Source organism: Rhinopithecus roxellana, chromosome 8 (assembly GCF_007565055.1).
Source record: "Rhinopithecus roxellana isolate Shanxi Qingling chromosome 8, ASM756505v1, whole genome shotgun sequence".
Lineage (NCBI taxonomy): Eukaryota > Metazoa > Chordata > Mammalia > Primates > Cercopithecidae > Rhinopithecus > Rhinopithecus roxellana.
Window position 1 is genome coordinate 45,059,199 of NC_044556.1, and position 9,984 is coordinate 45,069,182.

Sequence of the window (9,984 nt, forward strand, 5' to 3'; positions counted from 1 at the left end):
ACTACTGGGAATGCCATTTAACATGTCTGATCCAGCCTTGGAGGATTTTGCCCCAAGTTGTTTGGGGAATCCTAAAATAGAGATGAATTCCTGGAAAACTATAGGAAAGCAGGTCACACCAATAAAAGAATTAAAATAGTGATGGAGACACTGAACCAGTCTTTACTACTACAAGATCAGCATTGATTGAGAAATCTATGGCTTCAACATAAAAGTGCATCATTGCTGACACAAGTCCACACTTGAAGGACTTCTGGAACTGTACTTTACTGATTATTCTAGTTGTACAGAGCTTCGCAGCTCAGGATACTTTTTTACACAACTATGAAAATTATTTCTTCTAGATTTTCCCACCATTTCATTCTAGCCTATAAAATCTTCTCATGCATCCTGAATCTTATACATAACATATTTGCCATCAATTCACATTGTCATTCAAGTCACCGATTAAAATGGTGATCTATATACATTCAAAGACATGGCCCTTCAAAATAATAGCTAACCACCCTGCAAGCTGTGTTAGCAACCCATGAATCAGTAAGATTTGGAAGCCTATCCATTGTAAGGACAGAAACCAGGGTACTAGTCCCCTGAGGGAATTACCTGTATCATACATTTTCAGCTAAGTGGCTGGAGTGAAAAAGTGATAGAAGCCTCTGGAAAATAGAAGAAATAAAGGGAGATAAAGATGCTAATGCTGACAATGAAGCAAAAACATGACTTTTTATCTATCATTTTTTAATGCTTCAGAGAGTATTTGATACAGAACATTTCCCTTACTGAATTCCTTGACTAATAATATATGTTATTCAAAAGAAGAGTTCCCTGATTAAAAATATTTGGGAAACCCTGGTTAGAGACAGGGTCTTGGGTTCTGCAGAGCTTCTGAGTCAGAGCCTTTAACAGGCTAATGTACATTGTGGCTCCAAGAGGAGGACCATCTATGCCTTCCCTAAAGGTCCCAAACGACTAGAGATTATTGCTTGCAAAATATCTATTAACCATACCTATTGGCATAGAGATGGGGGCCAGGTGATAGGGATGGGTAGCTGACAGGCAAATGAACAAAAACGATTATAACACAATGTGAGAGGAGCTATGGGAGAGCCCTACTTCAATGCAAATAACTTCACTAGAAGGAATTGCTTAAACTGCAGAGAATGTCACAGAAAGCATCATAAAGGAGATGACATTTTCAGGTAGATCTTACAGGATTTTTAAGGACCTTGTCTGGTGGAGAAGAAAAATGGCAGAGGAAATAGCATGTGCAAAGACATTAATTAGATAAGAAATGATCAAGGATTGTTGTTAACATTCAAAGGAACAATCCCATAAAAGACAAGGGGTAGTAGAGAAAGCTTAAAAAGTGAAGTTTCATGCCTGATTTTCAGGAGGCTTGCATGCCTAGGTAAAAAATTTGGAATTTATTATAGACAAAGGAGAGCTACCAGGAGCTTTAAGGCAAGAAAAATGATATGATAATATTTGTTTATAGGAAATGAATCTTGCAGCAATGTAGAAGAAGGACTGGTATGAAGATATCTTGATGGTAGCAAAAGACTAATTTAAAAGATTCTGGAAACAATCCAGATACAAGGTAGCCAGGGCCAGAATAAAATAAGCCATGTCAAGGACAGAGAGGAAGCTTAGATCCAGGAGATAATCTGTGATAAAACTGACAGAATGTGGTGGTCATGTGAGTGTGAGGGTGAAGAAAGGTGAGAAATGAAGAATGACTACAGAGTCCTTAGTCTGAGACACAAAAGAATGTCACTGATATGTGACAAGAGACAACAGAAGAAAAGACACATCTGGGGGAAATATTATAATGGGTCCAGTATGAGATGATGGGGATATCTAAGTATCTAAGTATCCACATGGTGAGATTATATATGCAGTGAGATACAGAGGACTAGAAAAAAAAAGTCCGGTGTTAAGCATCTCCTGCACAGAGTTAGTGAGAATCTCTATGAGAATCTCCTGCATAGAGTTAGTGGTGCTATAATAGGAGTAAACATACTGTCTCAAGGTTCACCAAGGCAGAGTGTACAGCATATGTCTGATATTCCAGGTTAATAACTATTATAAAAAGAGAAAAGTAAACCTCGCTTTTCAATTTGGGATAATACAACTAAATCTGCCAACCTCCAATGTCCTCTTATTTCCATTTATAACAGTATATCAAAGATCACAGTTAGTAGCGCATTATCTCCCAGGCATATTTTTATAATACTCACATATGGAATTCACAGTAACAAACTAGGTGAGATTAAATCCTAGCTGGGAACTCTCCGAAACTCTTCACCTATTTTGGATTTCAGATCTCTCTTACACACGCGTATTGTACTACCTCAGCTCAAGGATCATTGCTCTTCAGCATATATGCCTCAAGCATTTGTTAGGTCAATATGGGAAATATAAGAAAGTATAAAAGATGACAGATATACACAAGGAGGCTATGATTTCCAAAGATATCCTTCTGTAAAATTTATGCTAGCCAGGACTAATGTCAACCTAAATCTGGAAGCTCCCAATATAAGCAGAAACTAGTACTTGAAAAAGTTAGGAAATAAACAGTAGAGAAAGAAAGGTGGAGATATGGGTGGATCAGAATATGATTAATCAGACCATTCACAAAAGGTGGCTTCTCCTGAGCAGGGATCTTTAGCTGGTATAAAAGGTCACTCTCCTGACCTTTAGTATCCTGCCACTCCTTCATTCTACATCCTACATGTATGTTGGTGAACTGGGTAAGAGGGAATCCATCCAACTATTCCTACTTATTGTTAACCAAGGTTGAAATCTAGTGACATACTCTGCATAACATTACTGGATGCTTGGATTTCTTAAAAAGTTATTTTAGGTCCCCCATAACCATAACATTCTCTAATAGAGAAGGAAATTGAAGACAGAAATGTGCCTTCTCTGAGATTACTCAGTACTCTTTGCATTGCTGCATTGTACAGCCTTAAGACATGGTAGGCTAAAAGAAAGACAGCATTATTGATTGTCTCCACTATTTTCAGAGGGCTTTATCTAAATATCATGCAGCTCTTACTGTGGACTGGAAGAGTCATACTTCTTGTTGAATCTTTAGATGCAGAGGATGCTTGTATACTGCATCTTTTTAGACATATGATAATTTAGACAGGATCAGTAAGACCAGTTAGATCAATATCAGTAGGATAGAAGCTGATTTCAGGAAACCAAACTTCTGATTCTCTATTATCTGAATTCATGATGGTTGAATTCTAATGGAATGATTCATCCACTGATTCATGTAACTGAGTCCTACTGCTGAGTAGGTACTTTGATACATGACACAGATACTAATATGAATAAGCTGTAATCACTGGCCTTGCCTGACAAAGATCACTTATCATATGAGACAATCCCATAAAATGCCAACTGTAATTCAGTACACTACATGCTATATGTAGAAAGAGTGCTAGGCATGCAAAGAAAACAATGTGAACAATGTGCTAAAGAAAAATGAAGGAAGGATCCTTTCACGGACAAAAACACTTATTTGTTTATTCATACAACAATAATCGATAAGTGCCTGCCTACCACGAGCAAGGCCCTAGTCTAGATTCTGAGTTTACAGTAGTAAACAGACAAAATCATTGCTCTCAAAGAGCTTACACATTCTGGAAGGGGAAACATAAACTAATCAAATTTCAAATGGTAATAAAATGACATAAAGAAAATAAATGTACCAGAGATAAGAAGGAAAGTTACTCATAGGAGACATCATCTGAACAGAAAACAGAAATACAGACACCAGCTATGTATAGAAAAAGAGATCAACAAACAAGCCAGAGCACAGGGTCTTTAGAAAAGAATAGGCAGAATAGACACCATATTCTTCTGAGCTGAAAGGTCAGTGAGTCCACAGCATGGTGAAGAAGGAGAAGGGAGGTACAAAATGAGATTAGAAAAGCAGATGAGGGTCAAATCACAAAAAGAATAATAGTAAAAAGTTTACTATCCTAAGTATAATAAGAAGTTCTTCGAGCATTTTTTAAGAAGGGAAGTAACACTGATTTACATTTTTAAAACTTCATGCTGATTGTTGTGTGGATAGGAGATTGTGGGATGAAGCAATAAGAAAGAGCAGAGAATAGTTGCAATAATATAGCTGAGATGATGGAAACATGAACTAGATTATTAGCAGTAAAGATGGAAATAAAGATGGATTAAGAATATTTTGAGGCTGGGTGTGGTGGCTTATGCCTGTAATCCCACCACTTTGGAAGGCCAAGATGGGTGGATGGCCTGAGCTTAGGAGTTTGAAATCAGCATGGCCAACAGAGCAAAGCCCTGTCTCTACCAAAAATACAAAAATTAGCCAGGCATGGGGGCATGCACCTGTGGTCTCAGCTACTTGGGAGGCTGAGGTGGGAGGATTGCTTGAGCCTGGAAGGCAGAGGTTGCAGTGAGCCAAGATCATGCCACTGCACTCCAGCCTGGGTGACAGAATGAGACCCTGTCTCAAAAAGAAAATAAATTTTTTTTGAGAGAAAACTGTCAGGGCTTGCTGATGGACTGTACATACAAGATGAGGAAAAGAGAAATGAAAGATGACTTGACATTTTAGTCTGACCAAGCTGGTTGATGATAATAACTTTTTATGATTATTTGGATGAAGAACAACAGGTGCACTATAGTTTGATGAAGGAGAAATCAGGAGCTCTGTTTTAGTCACATCAAGTTTGAAATGCCTATAAACATCTCAAATGTCAAACAAGCAGCTAGGCAACATCCACATGGCTAAGTTCAATGGTCATTTCAATTGCTTAGCATCTTATCAGTATTTAGCATTTAGCTAACCTCTCCTTCCTTCTTTCTCTTGCCTCCCACGACACTATATTTTCCTAGATTTCCTCCTACCTCGTTGGCCACTACTTCTGCATCTACCTGACTGGCTTTGCCTCCTCTGCCTGACTTCTAAAGATTGAAAGGCTCCAGAGTTCTATCTGTTTCTTTTTTTCATATATATCTACACATACTTCCCTAGGGAGTCTCATTCTAGTCCTCTGACATCCCATCTGTATGCCAGGAGTTCTAGCTATAGTTAGTCTAGTGACAGTGAGGGACAATCAGGAGATTCAAAAGAACAGTCAGTATCTACCCATGACCAGTCTAAATATGGTCATAGGCAATACTGATCCAGCAAAAGAGGAAAACAAAACCCTAGTCATGGTCAAACAGGAAGAAGCTCCAGATAGTCAGTATCTCAGCAGGGCCAAATAATCAGTCATTGACAGTTTGCATGGATTCAATGAACAGTCAGGAGAGAGTGCCAGGTCATCTCATAACCAGTCATTACCTAGAGAGTCTGGAATCAGTACAAGTGGACAAAGGTGCCCAGATATAGTCAATTTAATGATATTGAAAGACAATCAGAAAACTCAGACAGTCAGCATCAACCCATGAATAGCTTGGGTGTGGCCACAAACAACAGAAATCTGATAAAATACAAAAACAAGGCTCTCACCACAGATAATCACAAGATAGTGTTAGATGCTCAGGACAGACATCTATTTATGGACAGTCTGGGTCTAGACATGGAAAATCTGGACCCAATACAAGAAGACATGGATCCAGCCACAGTCAATAAGGAGAGAGCTCTGGACATTCATGATCTTTTCATAGATAATCATCACCTGTACAGTCTACATCCAGCATAAAAGCAGAGATCTAAATTTACTCTTTCCAGTAATGAAGCATAGTTAGGAGACTGGGATAGACAGTTACCCTTCTCCTATGGTCAAGCTGTGTATAGGCATAGGCAGTCTGGATCCAGCACAAAAAAAAAAAGAAAGAAAAGAAATAGCTCTAGCCATGGACAGTCAAAAGGTAAGCCAGAAACTCATCAAGGATGGACATCTACTCATAGGAAATCCAGTCTTCCAAGAAGAATCTGTGTTCAACACAAGGAAAAGAAATTGGTTCACTATGGACAATCAAAAGGCAGCACTGGACCTTCAGGGTCAATTCACAGATGAGCACTATTAATATATTCTGGACCCAAAATAAGCAGACATCAAGGATGAAGTTATAATCAGGTCAGTGACCATAAAATACAATCTGGAGACACAGAGATATAGTTAGAATCAACCCATGGACAGTTGGTTGATAAGAGATATTTCTATTAACTCTAAACAGTAGGTCTTATCAGAGACAAACATCCACTAATGGTTAGTCTGAATCTATATATGAACAATCAGGATCCAACACTAGAAAAAGGCAGATAGATGGCCCATGAACAGACATGATACAGCTCTAGACAATCCATGTCTTTTCTTAGCCAGACATAAATTCACGGACAGTTTGGGTCTAGTCATGGAGAAGTGACGATCAGTAAAACAATGGACAGAGGAAGTTCCCTCCAGGAATAAGAAAGTCATAGTCATAATCAAGCAGGAGACAGATAATACACTCAGAAGCCAGACAAGTCAAACCCAAGGTGAATTTGGGTCTAATCACATACAGAGTGATAGTAATGGTGCAAGGATCAGGTTATAGTTGTAAACATGGCAGCTATGGAAGTGCTGATACAGCTATGGATAGTCTGAAAAACAATAGACCATTCAACATTGATTTCAGTCCATTGAAATCTGGGGATAAAAGCACAAATAAGCACAGTGGGTTTTGTTTGTTTGTTTGTTTGCTTGCTTGCTTGTTTTTTTGAGACGGATTCTCACTCTGTCACCCAGGGTGGAGTGCAGTGGTGCGATCTCAGTTCACTGCAAGCTCCACCTCCTGGGTTCACGCCATTCTCCTGCCTCAGCATCCCAAGTAGCTGGGACTACAGGAGCCCGCCACCACACCCAGCTAACTTTTTGTGGTTTTAGTAGAAACGGGGTTTCACTGAAGCCTAGTCTTAAGCAGTCAGGATCTCCCTGATCATTCAGGGTCTGGATCAACAGGTAAGACAGAAAGGCAAAGATTTAATCTTGGATACTCAGGAATAAGCCATAAACAATCATTTGATATTATTAAAGCAAAAGAATACACTAACACTTGTTAAACTGGTAAGACAGACATTATTCAGGGTTACCTTGATAGGTGTAGGGACTACTGCAATGGGATTTTTGTAGTGGGGAGAGAGAGGGAGCTCAATTCCTAATGCAACAAAGAAAAGAGGACATTTATAGCCAAGGAGAAGAATGTGGAGGGTCAGTGGTTAAAAAATTACTGCAAGGGTAAGATAATTCTTGATAAGCTGACTTAACAAGATTTTTTCTGAAGACAAGCCACAGTGATCCCATATTACCTGGGAAATGTTGAGAGAGGAAGAATTTGGTCAGATACTGAAGGCGATCATATATCAAGGGTGGAGGATTCTGTCTAAACTGATTTAACAAGATTCTTGCTAAAACTGGACTCTTGTGGACATTCCCAAGAATGGGGTCTAGTTGGGTTCAGAAGAGCCTGACCAGTTAGGTCCAGGGGAGAGTCTCTGTCAATATTCATGGTCAGTCTGGACCTAGCAGAGGTAGATGACCATGAATTACTTATAGTCCATCAGTGGCCTATAATAATTATGGGACATCATCAAGTGAACTAACCTCTATATAACAAGAATTCCCAGGAGACAAAAAAGAGAAGGGGCTAGAAAGCATATTTAAGGAATAACAGCTGAAAGTTTCCAAAATCTGGAGAAAGATGATGCCATCCAAGTACAAGATGCTCAGAAGTCACTAATCAAATTCAACCCAAAGAGGAAATCCCCAAGACATATCATAATTAAATTAGCAGATATTAAAGACAAAGCAAGACTACTCAAAGCAGCAAAAGAAAAGAAACATATCCTGTTCAATGAAGCCCCAGTACGATTTTCAGCAGAATTCTCAGCAGAAACTCTGCGGACCAGGAGAGAACAGGATGCCATATTCAAAGTGACAAAGGAAAAAAGAAACTACTAACCAAAAATTCTGTACCCAGCACAGTTAGCCTTAAAACACAAAAAAGAGATAAAGAGTTTCCAGACAAACAAAAACTGAGAGAATTCCTTAACAGCACACCTGTTTTCTTACAGGAAATGCTAAAGGGAGTTCTTCAATCTGAAAGAAATGGATGCTAATGTACAAGAAAACATCTAAAGTTATTAAACTCACTGCTAAAAGAAAAAAAAAAAGACAAATTCAGAATACTCTAAATGCCTTGACTGCCCATGGCAGGATCCTTGATTTTCTCCTGTGCTGGATCACACGTGTCCATGGGTGGACTCAGATTGTCCACTTTCTTCAACTGTAATTGAACTAAGTAAGTCGCTTATATTTTAAGAATAAAGACTAAAAGATAAATTTATTAAAATAATAACTAAAACAATTGGTTAAGAGATAGGCAATATAAAAATGTAAATTGAAACATCAAAAAGTCAAAAAGTGGGAAGGAAATAGTGTTAAAGTGCAGAGGGTTTTCTGTTGCTGTTTTTGTTGTTGTTGCTATTTTTCTTTTCTGTGCAATGAAGTTGAGTCACTATCAGCTTAAGATAACCTGTAATAACATAAGATGTTTTTGTAGGCTTCATGGTAATCAAAAAGCAAAAACCTATCATAAATACACTAAAAATAAATAGCACAAAATCAAAACATACTATGGAAGAAAACCACTTAACCACAAAGGTAAGCAAGAACAGAGAGAGAATTCTACCAAACAACTAGAAAACAAGTAACAAAATGTCAATAGTAAACCCTTACCTATCATTAATAACTTTTAATATAAATGAATCAATTTCTAAAATTAAATGACATAGAGTTAAATGACCCAACTATAGGCTGTCTATAAGAAACTTACTTCATCTATAAAGACATGCACAGACTGAAAGCGAAGAGACGGAAAAAGGTACTTCATGCAAATGGAAATCAAGAGAGCAGGAGTAGCTATACTTAGATAAAAGAGACTTTAAATTAAAAATGAATTTGAAAAAAGACAAAAAAGGTCATTATATAATGATATAAAGGAGTCAATACAACAAAACGATATAACAATGGTAAATATATACTCATCCAATACCAGAGCATCCAAATATACAAGTCAAGTATTAATACATTTAAAAGGGAAGTTAGCTGCAATACACTAATAGTGGGGAACTTAAACATGCTACCTTCAGTAATGGACAGATCATCCAGACAGAAAGTCAATGAACATCAAAGTTAAGCTACACTCTAGATCAAATGGACCTAAAAGACATTTACAGAACACTCCATCCAATAGCTACAGAATACACATTCTTCTCATTGGCACCAGAAACATTTTCCAGGATGGATCATATGTTAGGACAAAAAACAAGTCTTAATAAATTTTTAAAAACTAAAATCATATCAAGTATATTTTCAGACTACAAAGGAATAAAACTAGAAATCAATAAGAAGAGGAACTTGGGAAACAGACCAAATACACGGAAACTAAACAACATGCTCCTGAATGACCACTGGGTCATGAAAGAAATTAACATGAAATAAAAAATGTCTTCAAACAAATGAAAAGTGAAACACAACATACCAAGATCTATGGGATACAGCAAAAGCAGCGATAAGAAACAAGTTCACAGCAATAAACATCTACATCAAAAAAACAGAAAGACCTCAAATAAACAACCCTAAAATGCACCTCAGGGAACTAAAAAGTAAGAACAAACCAAACCCCAAATCAGCAGAAGGAAAGAAATAGTAAAGATCAGAGCACAACTAAATGAAATATAGACTAAAACAATGTTACAAAGGATCAATGAAAAGTTGTTTTTTGAAAAGATAAGCAAAATCAATAAAACACTTGCTAGACTAACGAAGGAAAAAAAGAAAAAAGACCCAAGTAAAATCAGAAGTGAAAAAGGAGACACTACAACTAATACTACAAAATTTAAAATGTTCACCAGAGACTATTGTGAACTATACATTAACAAACTAGAAAACCTAGAAGAAATATACAAGTTCCTGGACACATACAACTTACCAAAATTGAATCAGGAAG